Consider the following 18,917-nt stretch of genomic DNA (forward strand, 5'->3'; position numbering starts at 1 on the left):
CCGGATCGGGAGGAAGCACACCACAGCTGGAGAAGGTGCGGCAGGGACTTGAGCAAGTTACTCAGGTGGTTTGAAAGTCTGCCCACAGGCCCACAGGTGAAGTCTGCCCACACGCCCACAGGTGAATGAAGCCTGGCCTACAGCTTCTCCACCTGCGCCACCCACCTGCGCTCCCCCCCGCCCAGCTCTGCTCCCCGAGGCCCCCAGCTCCCCAGAAGGAAGCTTTCGTAGCTGCTTTCGCTTGAAGCCAAATGTGTGTGCAATGTTTCCTGATAAAATGCAAGGGCTGTCACAGGCACTCCAGCCCCCTCATTTAGCTCTGAGGTGTAATTAATACATAAATTAAGCTCCCGCAGACTCACAAATGCCCAGGGAAAAAAAAAGAAAAATATAATTAGTTTGCCCATATGACTCCATCTGTCAGCTCTGAGCTCAGCGCCATGCAGCAAATCCTGAGGGCTTTGGCCCCATTGGCAGTGCCAGGTGCTGGTCCTGCCCTGCTCTGGGGAAGGGCTCTTCCTGGTCGCTGCAGGGAGCTGGGGCCTCTAGACTTGGGCATCCAAGTGAGCAGAGGGCTCGAGCATATGCCCTGCAGGCCTGGAGCATCAGAGACCTGCCCATGAGGCCCTGGGGAGGGGGAGGGCAGCCACAGGGACTTGCATGTCTTCCAGCTCCGTCCTCCCCTGGGCAGAACCTGAAGAGGGGGAGTGGGGCACAGAGAACTGGACGGGGTCTAAGACTCGTCCTCCTCCTCCAACCTGTCACCTATGTCGCATACTGTCTACAAGAAGGAAAGGCTGGGAGGGGAGACAGGGACTGGAGGGAAAGGTGCCAGAGAAAGAAGGAGACAAGAGCTGGGTGTGGGTGCTAAGGAGGCCAATCGTCACGCAGGAGTAGAATTAATAACACGCATCCATGTGTGTAACACCAAGAGCTTCCCAGTGTGTGTCACTAGGCTCCCAGCATCTGGGAAAAGGACAGGCAGGGTTTCTCTTTCCAAAAATTATTTGTATCACACGATTAATACATGTTTGTTTATAAACATTTAAATAAGAGAAGAGTCTGAAGTAAAAAGCTCCCCCAAATATCTCTTCCCTTACTCAGTGCCCAGAGGATCCTGTCACTAACAGTTTGTGCATCCTTTCCCAATGCACTGATATTTGGAGCGATAGTTGTTAAAGGCGGACTTGCTGGGCATGTGGTTTGGCAGCCCTGTGCTCACTCAGCCACGCGCACTACCCGTGTGCGCCCTTCTCTGTGCACGAGGCGCAGGCTCGCTGCTTTTGGTGAATACGTGGCACTCCAGCGTATACGTGCTGTTTATAGTTACCAGGGAAATTATATCATCTCCTATTGATGGACTTCTGGCTTATTTCTAAACTTTTACTCATATGATTAAATCTACAGAGATATTTATGTTTGGTATTATTTTTCTTACATATTTTTTAAAGACTTTATTTTTAGAGCAGTTTTAGGTTCACAGCAAAATGGAGAGTGAGGTGAAGTGATTTCTCACTTGCCCCTACCCTCACACATGCAGAGCCTCCCCGTCACCAATGTCCCCCACAGAGCACACACTGTCCCCACTGATGAAACTGCCCTTCACACGGGTACCACCCAGAGCTCATAGCTGACATGAGAGCTCACTCTTGGTGAGGTACATTCTGCGTTTGGACAGATGGATAATGACTGTACCCACCATGGTGGTACTTCACTGCCCTAAAATCCTCGGTGCTTTCCTTATATCTTTCTTATTTTTAAAGATAGAAATAAAACAAGATTTAGGACGATCACAACGAGGGTTACACAACTGAGAAGTGGCGCATACTGCCTCGGGCTCTGCTCTTCGGCCTCCACTTCCAGTGCGCTTTTCATTGAGCCATGAAGGAAGGTGGGGCAGGAGGCAGGACAGGTGGGGAGTAAAGAGGGGAGGAAGGGAGGAAGGGCCAAGAAAAGAGGCAAAGAAAATGAATGGCAGTGTGGCCCAGTGGTTGAGCATTGACCTATGAACCAGGAGGTCAGGATTCGATTCCTGGTCAGGGAACATGCCCTGGTTGTGGGCTCCATGCCCAGTGTGGGACCTGCAGGTGGCAGCTGATCAATGATTCTCTCTCATCATTGATGTTTCTATCTCTCTCCCTTCCTCTGTGAAAACAATATAAATATATTTTTAAAAAAGAAAAGAGGCAAAGAAAGTCAAAGGGGATGGGGACGAGGTAGTGAGGGCAGAAAATAATTCACACAAAAAATTGTTTTAAATTCTTAAAAGCCACATTTGTTAACTCTTTGTTCGCCATAAGCATCTATAGACACAAGCAGCGGGCCTTCCCCACACGCTACGCACGTCTATAGCCGCAAACCTCGCATATCAAATCTGGTCGCCCAATTTTAAAATCAGACTTGTCCGTGACATCTCTAGGTTTGTAAAGAAGATTATGGTAACTTAAATTCATAAATATTCCAGCGCGTATGGAAGAAATTCCAATATCAATATATAGGGCTGCCACTCAGACGCGCAAGAGATAAACACTGCGACACGAGATATTTTGTTCATTGTAGCACTTGAGATTTGTTTGTGTTCTCATGAATTTCACCCTAAAGTGGTAAACATGGTGTGCATTTTTCATTATTTTTTTTTACAGATTTCATCTTTGGAGCATCAACAAAATGTAGTGTTTTCGAGGCTTTTTGTATCGATGGTTTATTTTTATTTTGCACTCGCTTTTGTTGATATTTCCGTAGAATTGAAAATTATCATTATTTTATTATTGAATTTATCATTGTAATATTTATATTGTGCAAATAAAATTCAATCCCCGTAAATGGCATCAGATGAAGAAATAATCGAACCAAGCACCTCACAAGAAGATGACCTCCTCTATTGGTTTCCGTTTGGGACGCGTGGCAGTTAACTGGTTAAAGAGTTCCTTGCAACATTGTACATAATCATAAATAATTAGACCCATCTACACGTCCAGCCCTCAAGGGTGTATTTTTCTTATTTTTAAAGATAGAAATAAAACAAGGGGACCAGGGCCTAGGAGCATGAGTGACCGTCATAAAAACAACAGAGCCACAGGAAAAGGTCTAGGGTGTGGTCTGTGGGGGTGGGGGAACAGAATACAAAATGGTACATGGCTTGATTTAACCTCTTTAAAGATGTGTGTGTGTGTGTGTGTGTGTGTGTGTGTGTGTGTGTGTGTGTGAACCAGACCGGGAAAGATGCGCAGTGAAAGTGGCTGTGTTAGAGTGACCACTGTGGGGATAATTTCTGCTCCACCCGTTTCCTTTCCGAGTCAATCAGGATCCTCACCTGCCTCTGCCCTGTGAGTCTTGTCCAGGACCTGGGACCACACAGCCTGGCCCAGGAACACCTCCCTGTCCTGTTTCAGAGCGCGGAACAGGGGCTGGGCAAGGAGCAGGGGAGCCCCCTCCCCACTCTCCGATCAGGTTTGTCGGGGAGGGAGAAGGGCATTTAACCTGGCTGGGCTGTCCGAGGATCGAGCTGGAGGCTAGGATTGGCCCTTCGCTCATGAACCCGACTCCCAGATGATCAGGGCTCCCTTCACTGCTCACAGGAGCGGGGAAAGCCGGTGACGGAGGACAAGGGGGAGTTCTAAAATAACGGGGTGGCTATCCCAGGACGGGGTCCTGGAAAGGAGGGGCAACGGAGAGCAGTGAAGCGTTCTCAGAAGGTCCCCAAGTTTTGCTGTGTCTTCACACCACTGCACTATTAGTGTGTGTTTGATGTTTAAATCTGCTCCCTTTTAGTTACGTACCTGTGGTTTTTCAGAATGCCAATGATACATGGACAACCAATGAATAATTGTTAAAAGAAACGTTCTCCCCTAATCTTCTCACGGTCCTCCAGTGCTCGGCCCGCCGCTTGGGGAATCACTGGGAACTGGGAGGTATGGAGAGAGGCTTTGCAGCTTGTCTGGTTGGGGTTCACCCCGGGAGCTGCGTGCCCGGGCAGGTGTTGGCTCCCCCAGGCTGGGCCCACGCCTGTGGAGGAAGCTGCTGGAGAGTCAGCGAGCCTGTGGGAAGTCCCGGCTCAAAACGGCAGACATCTCCGCGAGGAGAAGCCAAATAGGAGAAATGTCCTCGCCACTCGGAACCCAGAACTTTCTGTACACGGAGACATCGCCAAGCGTGGAGAGGTAACGGGGTTCTGTGGTTCCCAGTCCACGTCTACTGGGCTAGCAGCGTGTCTCTGATGGGCAGGGAGGAGAAAGACAGGAAGCTCAGTACAAGGCATGGAGCCTGGCCTTCACCTGCCTCCACCCCTCCCCCGCCCCCAACGGGACAGCTTTGGGGCCAGAAGGCCGCCCGCCGTCACTCCCACCTCAAGACTTCTTTGAGCCCCACTTTTTAGTTTCGTGATCTAACTCCCTCATTATCCCCTCTTTCTCTGATATAATTTCCAAAATACGCCCACTTTCTCTTCTGATGTCTGCTTACATGGAGTCGGGACAAGCCTCTGCCACTGCTTGGCCCAGCCCATGTCTCGGCCTCCCAAGCCCCACACCCCCGGCAAGGTGGTGAAGGCCCAGATGCTCCTGGTGCTGTGGGGGCCACTCATCTTACCACCTGTTCTCAGCCCATCACCTGCTCCTGCCCTCGATGCCACGGGAATGGCTCGCACCAAGGCCCGTGGGCTGGTAGGTGAGCCCAGCGCAGGCAAATGTGCAGACCCTCGGGTTTCCTGGCGATGCACCCGCCTTACATCTCACAGGGCGGGTGCTCGCCACCGGAGGTGACGGGGGCTGGGGATGCCCGGACCCTCCTTCGAGGACAGAGAGGCCGCCCGGCAGCATGGGGCACCAGAGGGAAGCTCTGCTCAGCAGCATCGCAGGGGCTCGCGGCCACCTTCTCTCTGCGCTGCTTGGTGGGCCCGTGGCCTTTCTCCACGCGGCCGGGTGGTGGCAGGAGCCCGGGCTTTCTGAGCGCACACTTCTTTGCACGCCCCCCTCCAGATATGCATGTTTGCTTGTGTTGTTATATATGGAATAGAGCGTTGACAAATTACATACATTATAAAGCACGTGCAAAATTACATATTAAAGGGGAAGATCCTATCCAATAAAGAGGGAATATGCTAATTGACCTGCACACCATCACAAAGATGGTGGTGCCCACAGCCAGTAAGGAGGGAATATGCTAATTGACTGTCCCACCCTCAAAGATGGTGGTGCCCACAGCCAATAAAGAGGGAATATGCTAATTGACTGCCCCACGGCCACAAGATGGCAGCGCCCAGTCCCCTCAGCTCTGCCTGCCTCTAGAGTCCCCCAGTCCCCTCAGCCCCCCAGCCACCCAGGGCTGCCCGAGGCTCAGGTAATCAGGGCCAACCGAGGCTTGCACTGCCAGCAGTGGCAGCAGCAGAGGTGTGATGAGGTGTCACCTTCCCCTGATCACTGGGTTGCCTCCCGCCCCTGAGGGCTCCCGGACTGTGAGAGGGAGCAGGCCGGCCTGAGGGACCCCCCCTTCCAGTGCATGAATTTTCATGCACTGGGCCTCTAGTATAACAATAAACAAGTATTTTCAGGGTAGTGCTGTAATTTCACTCGTCAATGGTGCTCAGTAAAAGCCTCTTCCTGTCTCACTAGGTGTTAGTAATGGAACTGTTGGCATGAGCAGGGGATTGAAACTTCCAGGTCTGAAGAGTGAGTTAGTTCTTCTTCCCCTTCTGGTCGGACAAATGCTCCCGGAGCCACGGCAGCTCCACAGTCTTTGCACTCACTCGGCTCCCCTCCCGGTCTCCTGGCGGCCCCAGGGCCTCGGCAGGCATCTGTCCAGCTGTGTCCACTTCAGAGGTGTGCTTGGTGACTGTCCCTGCGGCTGCACCCACTTTGGAGGTGTGCTTGGTGACTGTCCTCATGGCTGCACCCACTCAGAGGTGTGCTTGGTGACTGTCCCCACCGGCTGGACCAGCAGTTCTTCCATGAGGACACTGGGGAGGAGCACAGCGCACACCATGGGACCAGCCAGCACCCAGGCCAGGGAGGCCTGGCCAAGCTGTGCACCACATATTAATGAAATGATTCTTTTATTTCAGTTTAAAAATACATAGAAGGAAAAAGTCTATTGTTTTTCTGTGCCTTGGGGGTTTTCTCACTCACCCCATGGAGCGTGTGCCCCCCCTGGTGAAGGGGTTAGGAGCTTGGACACTGGAATTGAACCACCTGGCCTGAATTCCTGCTCTGCCATGGTGCTAGTGTTCTAACACCCCAGACGGTGTAGAACAACCGTAGTCATGGGTTCTCCCCCAGTCTGTGTGGGTCGGGACCTCCAAGGGGCTGGCAGGAGTCCTGACCTGGGTTGGGCCACGAGGCTGTGGTGGGACGTCAGCGGAGCTGCTCCCCTCAGGGACCAGGGCTGGGCATTGACTCCAGGGGCCTCGCTCACCTCATGGCTGGCAAGTTGGGGCGGGGGGCGGGGGATGGCTTCCTCAGCACGTCTCTTTGAGAGGCCTCACCTGCTGGGGGGCCTCGGGGAGGTGTCTGTGCCACACTGGCTGGGCCTTGCCTGTAAAATAAGGGCCATGAGCCAGGCTGGCGTGGCTCAGTGGTTGAGTGACGACCTGTGAACCAGGAGGTTTCCTGAGAGCCGTGTGGCTGCAGAGTTCCCCGACATGGATCATCCCCACCTGGTACTCTCCTCTGCCGCCCCCACTTCTGCATCCCAGGGTGGGCACCGGCAATGCTCTTCCCTGTAGCACACTGGCCAGGCCAAACTGGCAGGCTGCTCCTCACCAGTCCTCCCCACCTGCCTCCCACCAGGAGGCACCCCAGTCTCAGAGAGGCCTTCGCAGCCTCTCCTTGGTTCAGAGAGGCCGGCCAACCACTCATCCTTCCTATCCTTCCTCCAGCTCCCTCACCACTTACATAGTACAGGGGGCCTTCCTGACCAGTGTGTCCCCTTGCCAGTGGGCCCTGGGCAGGGTCTGGCTCGCCTCTTGTTTTGCCATCTCTGGGAAGACAGGAGAGTCCGCCAGCCTGCAGCCCCTGGTGTCGCTGCAGACCCAGCGCGTGAGGAATCAGGAGAGGGCGCTCGTGCAGGTGGCCCTGTGTGGCTCATGCTGCTGTCCCCTGGGCCTTCGTGGTCTTCCCTCTCTCCTTTGTGGTTGTCCCTCCCAGTTCACACTCTGTCTCCACACCCTGACTGTCTGTCTCCAGAGAGACTTTCTGCAATGGAATCTGGCCCTGCCACTCTGCTGAAATGGTTATGGGCCAGCTTCACGGCCCTCCACGTGTGGGCAGAGGGCAGGGTTAGCTGCTGCCCATGACCAGAGGCTCTCCTGCCTGTCCATCAAGGAGCTAGCTGGGCCTGGAAGTGCCCCTCTCTGGCCTCCTGTGTGCGGGACGCTGGGCTGCGCTCAGATGGCGACCGATTGGGGTACCGGCTGGGACCTCAGTTCTTCTCGTTGATGTAGAAAAGATCTTAAGGTCAACAAAAATGAAAGTAAAGCCAAGTGGGGTTTATTGAAGATACACTCTAAACAAGGAGTGGGCCAGGAGAGAGAGAGAGGAGAGAGAGAGAGAGAGAGAGAGAGAGAGAGAGAGAGAGAGAATGGCCCGGAATGCCTGGGTTTGAAAGAAGGACTTTCTGGGTGGAGACTTTCATTTGCATTCAGGGATGTTTGGCAAAGGGTTATATAACTATATTTCTTCTGGGCATGCCCTTACCCATAATGCATAAAGAAAAACCCATTGCATTGGGGCGGGGGAGAGGTTAAAACCAAAATGCAAATTTTATTATAATGAGTCCAGGACCCTAGTAAGGCCGCATTGAGGTCATGTCGTTTTCCTCTGAGCTTGCGCCAAGAACCAGCTGGCCCCGAACCTGCCCGCTGGTGGTCTGCTGGCTGCTGGACCGCCCGTGGAGAGGCGGTCTGCAGGCAGGGTTGGTCCGACCCCTGTCAGGACCCCAGGGCAGGCCCCACCCCAGCTGCTCATGTCTAACTTCCTACCTAACAAGATCACCCTGCAAAGGGCAGCGGCAGTCAGGGCCCCTCTCCCAGAGCACTGCCTGCTGTGGTGTAGCTGACCTGGTTCCAGCATGCACCTCCCGGAGCTGAGAGAGGCCTGTCCTCAATGCTCGTCTACCTGTGAGTCTGAGCCTATGCCCTGCCCTGGGCTCCCCCCAGTGCCATTCCCAGAGCCAGCGTCCCATTCTTCTCGGACACGTGCACACTGACTAACCTCCAGCCACAGCAGCTGCTCGGGTAGCGCTGTTCTTTCTGAGTGGAGTGCCCTCCATTCCTTTCCCACGCCATCCCTAGACCTCCGGTACCTAGATTCATGTCCTCTGCCTCCCCCCACCCCCCCGACCCCTAAGGATGTAAGCACGGGCCACAGAGAACATCTGGCCCCACCACAAGGATCTCCAGGTTCGTTGAAGACACTAATGGGTAAAGGATACAATGGGATGATGCAACTAGAGAGTGTGCACAAGGCCCATGGGGGTGCAAGAAAGGCCCTGGCCTGGCCTGTGGGGAGGGAGGCTCCCGCAAGGAGCTGGATCTGCTGTCTGGGAGCTATAGCTAATCTCCCCCCCCCCACCCCCCGCTTAGGGGATTCCTGCTGACATGACCACAGAACCCCTGAGTGGGGGACAGTGTTTTCCTCGATACAATGGCCCAAGCCAGGTGCTGCGGCCTTCCCCTTACACCCACAGCGGTGAGCAAGGCTGGAGCATGCACATACATTTCTGCTATAGACTATCAGAGAGAGGGAGTAACAAAATAAAAGCAATAATAATAATAATACAACTAACATTTATTAAGTACTTACATGTTTATCCATGTTACCTTGCTTAATTTTCACAAATAACACTGTGAGATGGACACTGCTCTTACAGGTGAGAAAACTGAGGTTCAGAAAGGTTATGGAACTTGCCCAAGGTGACGTGACTGGTGTGGCAGAACCAGGATATGAACCCAGTCAGTTTGGTCCTGAACCCTCATTTTCTAATTTTTTAAACATTTTTAATGAAAACTAAAATATTTGCAAAAATAGAATAATATAATAAACCTCCTGTGCCCTTCGCCAAGCTTCAGCATTATCTACGCATAGCCAAGCTTGCTTCATATACACTGCCACCCACTGTACTCCTCCTCTATTATTTGGAAGTAAATCCCAGACATTCTATTATTTCATTCATGAATATTTCAGGAGAATTTACTAAAAGATAAAAACTTTGAAAAAACACCATAGCCACAATACCTTTATTTTGCCTTAAAAAAATTAACAATAATTGTTCAGTATCATCAAATATTTAGTCACTGTTCAAATTTCCAGTTGTCTCGCAAAGGCCATATTATTGCAGTTTGTTTGAAGCAAAATAGAAATAAGATCCATGCACTGCTGCTGGATCTATAATTTTTAAGCTTCTTTTAGTTTATGGGTCCCCCCAGTTTCCCCTCTCTCTCTCCCTCTCTTTCTCTGCCCTGTGATTTAATTACTGAAAAAACTGGATTGATTTTCCTCTTAAATTTTCCACTGTCTGAATTTTGTTGATTGCAACCCCATGGTGTAAATGAATCATTTCTCTGTTCTCTGTATTTCTATAAATTAGTAGTTGGATCTTGTTCAGGTCGGGGTTACATGTTTGGCAAGATTATTTCACAGTATTCTTCCCTGGGAAGGCACACTATATCTAATTGCCTCTCTTTTGGTGATGAGAGCAGTGGGTGGTGCTCAGTGCTTTGACACCTTATTAACTAGAGGTTACAATGTGAATATTCCAATTCTATTGTTCCATCTTCACTGACTTTTATAAAGAGACTAGAGGCCCAGTGCACAAAATTCATGCACTCAGGGAGGGGGGTCCCTCAGCCCGGCCTGCACCCTTTCACAGTCCAGGAGCCCTCAGGGAATGTCCGACTGGCAGCTTAGGCCAACTCCCCGTGGGGAGACCGGGCCTAAACCAGCAGCCATACATCCTTAGTGCTGCCGCAGAGGTGAGAGAGGCTCTCACCACCACTGCTGCGCTCACCAGCGTGAACCCAGCTTCTGGCTGAGTGGTGCTCCCCCTGTGGGAGCGCACTGACCATCAGGGAGCAGCTCCTGCGTTGAGCGTCTGCCCCCTGGTGGTCAGTGTGCATCATAGTGACTGGTCGTTCTGCCATTAGGTCAATTTTCATATTAGCCTTTTATTATATAAGGACTAGAGGCCTGGTGCACGAAATTCATGCATGGGTGGGGTCCCTAGGCCTGGCAGGTGATCAGGGATGATCAGGGCCAGGCCGATTGGGGCCCAAAAGCCCAGGCGGGGTCGGGAGAGGAGGTGAAGGAACAGACGCCAGACGTTGATGCTGCCACCCCACAGTTCTCCGCTTCTCCCCTCCTCCTTCCCTCGGTTCCGTGCCACCACCGGGGGGCCTGCTGGCCGGGGGAAGGATGGGGGGAAGGGCTGGGGGAGGTTTCTATCCCCAGTTTGGAACGTGCAGGAGGCAGCCAATCAATGATTCTCTATCATCATTGATGTTTCTATCTCTATTTCCCTCTCTGAAATCAATCAAATATATATTTTTAAACTGCAAGGTTTTTAGAAGAAGAAAGGTAGGGCAAGGGATCTATAGACAGGGGGGCATTTGAGATCTTGCTCACATTTCAGATAGGATAACATAAGGTGGTCCTCAGGGGGTGACAGGTGAGGAGTGGCAGTGGGTGGAGCAGGGCACTGTGGGCTGTGGAACAGACTATAATGACTGGGTATGTCTGTGACAGTGACACTGAGTGTGTGTTGGGGCCATCGCTGGGATCATTCATCCCCAAGAGGTTTTGATTCCAGATGGGAGGAGAAACACGGAGATCAGCGGGTCTTTCTTAGCCTAGAACCGTGGTCGGCAAACTGCGGCTCACGAGCCACATGCGGCTCTGTGGCCCCTTGAGTGTGGCTCTTCCTAAGCCTTAGGAGTACCCTAATTAAGTTAATAAAAATGTACCTACCTATATAGTTTAAGTTTAAAAAATTTGGCTCTCAAAAGAAATTTCAATCGTTGTACTGTTGATATTTGGCTCTGTTGACTAATGAGTTTGCCGACCACTGGCCTAGAAGGTGAGGCGGGGGGCAGGAGTGGGCTGCCCTGCTTCCCTACAAATGTAAACACACAATGTAACTGCACATGGATGTCAGTCAGTGGCCAGATCCATGTCCAGCCAGCCCTGGTGGCTGTGTCCTGCCACTCTCTGGCTGTGCTGCAGCACTATTGGCTGGGGAGGCTAAAGCCATGCCCCCAAGCACATGTAGTATATGAAGGGGCTGACAGGAAGCCAGAAGCTGAAAGTCGGAGCTGAGCCTGCCTGGCAGTGTTGCATCTGCCATGGAGCTGGACGGGGAGCAGCTTTCAGTGCGACCAGCTTTGGAGTCGGAGGGGCTTCGATTCCTGCACATCATTGGTGAGTCCCCACAAGCCCGCGGTGCACCAGCCAGGTGGGGCGGGGCCTTGCGAGGCCTTCCCCTCCTGGAGCCATTCTTCCCAGGATGGCAGCGTCCACTTTTTTTCCAATTTATTTATTTTTATTGGAAAGCAAACTCTGGGCTTGCAGTTCCTGGGATCCCTGGCCCATAGCGTGCACTTCCAGGCCTCACTGCACCACCCTCCTCCTCCTCTTGTGTTGAGCATCTGGCCCCTGGTGGTCAGTGTGTGTCATAGCGACTGGTCAACCAATGATTCTGGTCATTCAGCCATAATGGTCACTGGGCTTTTATTATATAGGATACTTCTGTCATCTACTATAGTATTTGGGTTCTCAGTGGTACCATTTATATGGGAGAGGCGGATGTTTTATTCTTTCTTTTTATTTATCAGTTTTCTAAATACTGTATTTGTTTCCTAGCGTCCTCCAGTGATCAATTAGGTTTGGGTTTCTTGGGAGTGATGTCTGTTTGTTTTTGCCCTATCATTTTGAACTGGTGGATGTAAGTCTTTCTGGTGGTTTTCAATTCATTGTAGTTATTCAGGATTAATCATTCAAATCAATCCCATCTTTGGGCAGAGAGGCTCCAGCGTCCTTGTTTTGCGATATGACAAAATGCTCCAGGCCTCCAGCCCTCTCTTGTAACCAGTACACACGAAGATTGGTGATGGCCTCCACTCTAGACACCTGAACATTCAGGACATCATGGTTATTCACTTCATGGCAGAGCATACGGGGGAGTCATCAGACCACTCAGCATTTCTCATGGCAGCCACCACCTTCCTCTCCTCCTAGCCCCCCACCCCACCCCAGCAGCCCCTGCAATATCCCACAGTATGCTTGCATGTGTCAAACCTAGAATCGGAATTTCCTATGTCCTCTGGGTTATTGGGCCCCACAAGCCAAGTGGCTGAGGAGCTGCCCATCTCACCATCTCTTCGGGCTGTCATTAGCCTTCATTCTGCTCCCCACACGAGTGCCATCTACACCCATGCTCCAGGCTGCTGACACACCTCCTGGCAGTCCACCCAGAGAGGCTGTCCACCCAGGAGCATCCTCCACCCCCACACTTGACATTACTTTATGGCCTGTGCCCCCATGGAGGTGCCCTTGTCTGCTTGCCTCTAGGTCCTCCTCCTTATCGCCCCTTCATGGTCAGGTCCAGCTCTCGGCACTTGGTCTTTGTCAGCCTGTAAGTCTGGTCTCCAGCCCCCACCACCCAGAGGTCTCAGGCCCTGACTACACCTGACTGTCATCTTTCCTTCTCATGTCCTGCTCCTCACAGAAGACCCACGCCTACCCAGCTTTCTGCTGGGGCAGGGATGCACCTATCAGAGGCTGAGCTAATGCCCTGGGAGGAAACTGACAAGACCATTCCTCCTCTAGAGCTGCCAGAGGAATTAACAAAATTCTAAAGTGACACATAAGCCATGGACAGTCTCAGTAGGGAAATTTAAAACTATTTTTAATTGAGTGAAAACACAATACACCAAATCTCGTGAGATGCAGCTAAAGTAACATTTCAAAGGAAATGTATGGCATTAAGTAGTTATATTAGAAAAAAAGAAAGGTCTCAGATCAATATTCTAAGCTCCCACTTTAAGAAACTAGAAAAATTAGAACAAATTAAACCCAAAGCAAGCTGAAGGAAGGAAATAATAAAGATCAGAAAACAACCAAATTGTTTCAACAAAAACAGATTGAAAGCAATAAAGAGAATCAATGAAATTAAAAGCTTGTTCTTTGAGAAGACAAATGAAATTGATAACTTTCTAGCTAAACTGACCAAGAAAATAAGAGAGAAGACACAAATTTCTAATATCAGGAATAAAAACATGAACATATGTGAAAATCCTCCATGAACTATTAGCAAAGTGAATCCAGCACAGTATAAAAAGGATAGTATATCACAATTTGGGATTTATCCCAAGTAGGGAGCGGCTATAGGGTTAAGCCTCGGATTTACCTGTGGCAGAGCCACAAACAAGTCCCAGCTTAGAGGGCAGAGCTCTCCTAGCATAATTAAGCTTGACCTTATAGTGCTCCCTAAATCCTTCTTAGGTAGCTAATGGGCTGTGGGAGATGCAGCAAGTACTGCCAAAACAAGTGAAACTCACAAGAACATTGAAACTATGTTGACCACTACCTTGTTTTTCTCTGACTATAAAATCAAGCCTCAGCTTGCCGGCTGGATCCCTCTCTTTCTGTGTCCTCATCCAGGCACAGAAGTTCTACCAAGCCCCAGTTATATTCTCTTTGTCTATCTTTTTTTAGTCCTTTACCACCCCTCCTCAGGCTCACCAAACCCTTGGCTGTGCTGGCATGGCACAATCCCAGGAATGCAAGGTTTGTTCAACATTCAAAAAAACAAAGTAATTCGCAAAATCAAGAAACTAAAAAAGAAAACAGACACAGGACAAATGTGTAAAGAATTTCAACATCCATCGGTAATCAAAAGAAAACTCTCAGCAAACTAGTAAGAAAGAAACACCCTTTACCTGATTGAGGCATCTACAAAAAGCATGCACCTAGCATCATGGTCATGGTGAAAGACTGAACGCTTTCTCCTGAGGTCAAGGCAAGGAAAGGACGTCCACTCTCACACTCCTATTAATGTTGTTTTGGAGGTCCTCGCTAGTCCATTACAGTGAGCGAATGAGAGAGAAGACATAGAGCTGGGGGAAGTTAAAATAAAACTATCTTATTGTCAGATGATCTGATTGCATAGAAAATCCTACAGACAATTGAACAGAGACCTAAAAGTATAAAATTTCTAAAAGAAAACATAAAATATTCCTGACCTTGGGTTAGGCAAAGATACCTACATAGAACTTCTGCTCAGTGAAAGACATCACTCAGAGAATGAAAAGACAAATCACAGAATGTGAAAAAATGTTTGCAAAACACATTCCTGAGAAATTATATCAGAATATAAAAAGAACTCTTAAAACTCAATAGTAAAATACAACAAACAATCTAATTAAAATGGGCAAAAGATTTAAACACTCCATCAAAGAAAACATTTGAATGGCAAATAAGCACATAAAAGATGCTTATTGGTCTTTAGGGAAATGCAAGCTAAGACCACAGTGAAATATGACTACACCCCTAATAGAAAGACTTAAGAAAAAACATACAAGAGCTGAAGAAACCCGTGTTGAGAAACCGGAACTCTCACACATTGCTCATGTATGCATACGTACATACATGCAAACAAACAAACAGTTCTCTCATGTACATACTATGTACCAATTCAAACATGTGTATATATACATACATAGATACATACAATCTCATACATTGTGCACATATACATACAATATAGTTCAGTCACTTTGAAAGAGAGCTTGGCCGTGTCTTACAAAGTTAAATTTATCACATGACCCAGCCATCCCACTTACCCAAGAGAAAGACAATATAATGTGCACACAACAACCTGTACACAATTGTTTATAGTACCTTTACTCACAATCACCCCAAACTGGAAATATCCAAACGTGTCCATCAGCTGGTGAATGAATAAGCAAGATGCTATATCCGTACAATGAAATATACTCAGCAATAAAAAGGAATGAGATACTGATACATATGCAAGGACACAATGAATCACAAAATGCACTGTGCTAAGTAACAGAGGCCAGGATCAAAGGGCTACATATTGCATGATTCTATGACATCTGGAAAATATCATAGACCTTTTATGACATTCTGGAAAAGGCAAAATTATAGGAACAAATCAGTGGTTGTCAGGGACTAGAGGCTAGGGAAGAAAATGCATTGAAAGGGACAGCAAGAGGTCATTGTAGGGGGATTGGGCCCGTTCTATGTCTTGCTTACAGAAATGATTACATGACTATATTTATTTCTCAAAATTCATACACCGAAAGAATGTGAATTTTCCTGTACATTGGTAAATGTTTTAAAATGAATAAAAGAAATATGGGCCCTGGCCGGTTGTGGCTCAGTTGGTTGGAACCTCGTCCCATACACCAGAAAGGTGGTGGATTAGATTCCCAGTCAGGACACAGACCCAGGTTTAAGGGTTCAATCCCTGGTTGGGGCACGTACAGGAAGCAACCAATTTATGTTTCTCTCCTCTCACATCATGTTTCTCTCTCTCTCTCTCTCTCTCTCTCTCTCTCTCTCTCTCTCTCATCAATTAAGAAAAAGAAGAGAAAAGAATTATGGGAGTTGAGAGCAAAGGGGCAGGAGTTGGGTCAGAGCTGTGACGGGATTTAGGACTGGGTTAGAGTGGCAGTGACAGTTAATGGAGCAGCTATGGCAGGAGCTCTGGGGAGAGGGCTGGGGGTGGACAGGGGATGGGAGGAAGGGCCCATAAGGGCGCCACCCAGAAAAGCAATAGAAACAGAAAAGATCGCCACAGACTTACAACACCTCATCCCTGGGTTCCCCGACTTGGTGTGACTCAGAATCACTCACAGACACATTAGAAAGACAGATTCCCACTGCTGCTGCTCAGGTACTCCCCTGGGGCTGAGAGGGTACCTCTTGTGAGGGCAACTGAGGGGTCTCACTGGCCATGGCCCCTGAGAAGCCAAACGACGGATCAGGTGGAGAACAATTTCCATGTAATGTGAAAGGAGGGCAGGACGGTCCTATGGCGAGGTTTTCAATGAAGGGGATGTGTGCTCAGGAAAGCCTTTGGTGAGCACAGATTGGGACTCGAGGGGCAACACCAGTGAGAGAGACAGCAGGAGCCCGCGGAGGATGAGGACCAGGCAGACTGGCTGAGCTCCAGCACCGCAGGAGGCCGCCACATCCTGACACTCCGCTGGTTTCCTCCAGCCCCTCATTTCCTCATTGCACAGAAGCCACTAATGCATGTGCACAGCACATTGCCTTTTGTAAATTTATTTTTTGCTACATGACCAAAGATTTGTTTTCGTGGACATCAAACGGACATGGGGTGAGGAAAGTTGATTGGGTATAAACCCACCCTCTCTCCATCGCTGGCTTGCTCGTCCCACTTCCATCTTTATCTTCTAGTAATTTCTTTGCTCTCAATGCTTATCAAACAAACCCTTGCATATCCTGTTTGGAGAGCTTCAATGTTGTTAGTTTTTGTAAAATCAAGGACCCTTCCTTAGGTGTTTCATGAGGAAGCTGTCCTTCGGGGGACACTCCCCCTTCAGGGCAGGCAGCTGGTTATTTCAATGCAGTGCTGAGGCCGGGTTCTGGTTCCCTGGCTCTGGCGTGAAGCCAGGAATCTGAACAAGTGCATGGAGGGAGCCTGATGCTACAGACGTCCAAGAGCCTTGGGACACACTGTTCTGATCCAGAGCCGGAGGAGTGGACAAGCAGTCCCCCTGATCGACTGCAGCTGGGAGCGCCATCTGGAGCTGCCCTGACTGTGTTTAGAGGGAGGACAAGCAAGCGTGTGAGCCCCAGGGGGTGCCCGATGCAGTGCTGTGGATGGGAAGGCCCAACAGAAGGAAAGCACAGTTTCCGCTTTGGAGCATTTAACAACCAAAAGTGGGCGGAGTGTGGGTGGAGGCTGGGCTGTGGGTGCATGGGTGAGGGGTGCGGATGGAGTCTGGGCTGTGGGTGCCTGGGGGAGGGGTGCGGATGGAGTCTGGGCTGTGGGCGCCTGGGTGAGGGTGCGGATGGAGTCTGGGCTGTGGGCGCCTGGGTGAGGGTGCGGATGGAGTCTGGGCTGTGGGCGCCTGGGTGAGGGTGCGGATGGAGTCTGGGCTGTGGGCGCCTGGGTGAGGGTGCGGATGGAGTCTGGGCTGTGGGCGCCTGGGTGAGGGTGCGGATGGAGTCTGGGCTGTGGGCGCCTGGGTGAGGGTGCGGATGGAGTCTGGGCTGTGGGCGCCTGGGTGAGGGTGCGGATGGAGTCTGGGCTGTGGGCGCCTGGGTGAGGGTGCGGATGGAGTCTGGGCTGTGGGCGCCTGGGTGAGGGTGCGGATGGAGTCTGGGCTGTGGGCGCCTGGGTGAGGGTGCGGATGGAGTCTGGGCTGTGGGCGCCTGGGTGAGGGTGCGGATGGAGTCTGGGCTGTGGGCGCCTGGGTGAGGGTGCGGATGGAGTCTGGGCTGTGGGCGCCTGGGTGAGGGTGCGGATGGAGTCTGGGCTGTGGGCGCCTGGGTGAGGGTGCGGATGGAGTCTGGGCTGTGGGCGCCTGGGTGAGGGTGCGGATGGAGTCTGGGCTGTGGGCGCCTGGGTGAGGGTGCGGATGGAGTCTGGGCTGTGGGCGCCTGGGTGAGGGTGCGGATGGAGTCTGGGCTGTGGGCGCCTGGGTGAGGGTGCGGATGGAGTCTGGGCTGTGGGCGCCTGGGTGAGGGTGCGGATGGAGTCTGGGCTGTGGGCGCCTGGGTGAGGGTGCGGATGGAGTCTGGGCTGTGGGCGCCTGGGTGAGGGTGCGGATGGAGTCTGGGCTGTGGGCGCCTGGGTGAGGGTGCGGATGGAGTCTGGGCTGTGGGCGCCTGGGTGAGGGTGCGGATGGAGTCTGGGCTGTGGGCGCCTGGGTGAGGGTGCGGATGGAGTCTGGGCTGTGGGTGCCTGGGGGAGGGTGTGGGTGGAGCCTGGGCTGTGGGTGCCTGGGTGAGGGTGCGGATGGAGTCTGGGCCGTGGGTGCATGGGTGAGGGGTGCGGATGGCGTCTGGGCTGTGGGTGCGGGGGGGGGGGTGTGGGTGGAGCCTGGGCTGTGGGTGCGGGGGGGGGGGTGTGGGTGGAGCCTGGGCTGTGGGTGCGGGGGGGGGGGTGTGGGTGGAGCCTGGGCTGTGGGTGCGGGGGGGGGGGTGTGGGTGGAGCCTGGGCTGTGGGTGCGGGGGGGGGGGTGTGGGTGGAGCCTGGGCTGTGGGTGCGGGGGGGGGGGTGTGGGTGGAGCCTGGGCTGTGGGTGCGGGGGGGGGGGTGTGGGTGGAGCCTGGGCTGTGGGTGCGGGGGGGGGGGTGTGGGTGGAGCCTGGGCTGTGGGTGCGGGGGGGGGGGTGTGGGTGGAGCCTGGGCTGTGGGTGCGGGGGGGGGGGTGTGGGTGGAGCCTGGGCTGTGGGTGCGGGGGGGGGGGTGTGGGTGGAGCCTGGGCTGTGGGTGCTTGGGTGAGGGTATGGATGGAGTTTGGGCTGTGGGCGCCTGGGTAAGGGGTGCAGATGGAGTCTGGGCTGTGGGCGCCTGGGTAAGGGGTGCGGATGGAGTCTGGGCTGTGGGTGCTTGGGTGAGGGTATGGATGGAGTCTGGGCTGTGGGTGCCTGGGGGAGGGGTGTGGATAGAGTCTGGGCTGTGGGTGCCTGGGGGAGGGGGTGGATGGAGTCCAAGGCCAGGTCTGAAGCAGCAGAGAGGCACATCAGAGCGGAATTTCCATACAACACTGAGCTTTCTGTAAAGGTTTTGGAGGGGATTCTGGGAAGGGAGGCATTCCCATCCGTCCTCCGCACACCACACCACCAGCAAACCTGTTCTTCCCCAGGGCTGTGCCTGGATAACCATCACCCCTAGTTCCTGCCCACCAGGGAGGGCCCAAGGCGGAGGTCTG

This window comes from Myotis brandtii, unplaced genomic scaffold (assembly GCF_000412655.1).
Source record: "Myotis brandtii unplaced genomic scaffold, ASM41265v1 scaffold488, whole genome shotgun sequence".
Classification (NCBI taxonomy): domain Eukaryota; kingdom Metazoa; phylum Chordata; class Mammalia; order Chiroptera; family Vespertilionidae; genus Myotis; species Myotis brandtii.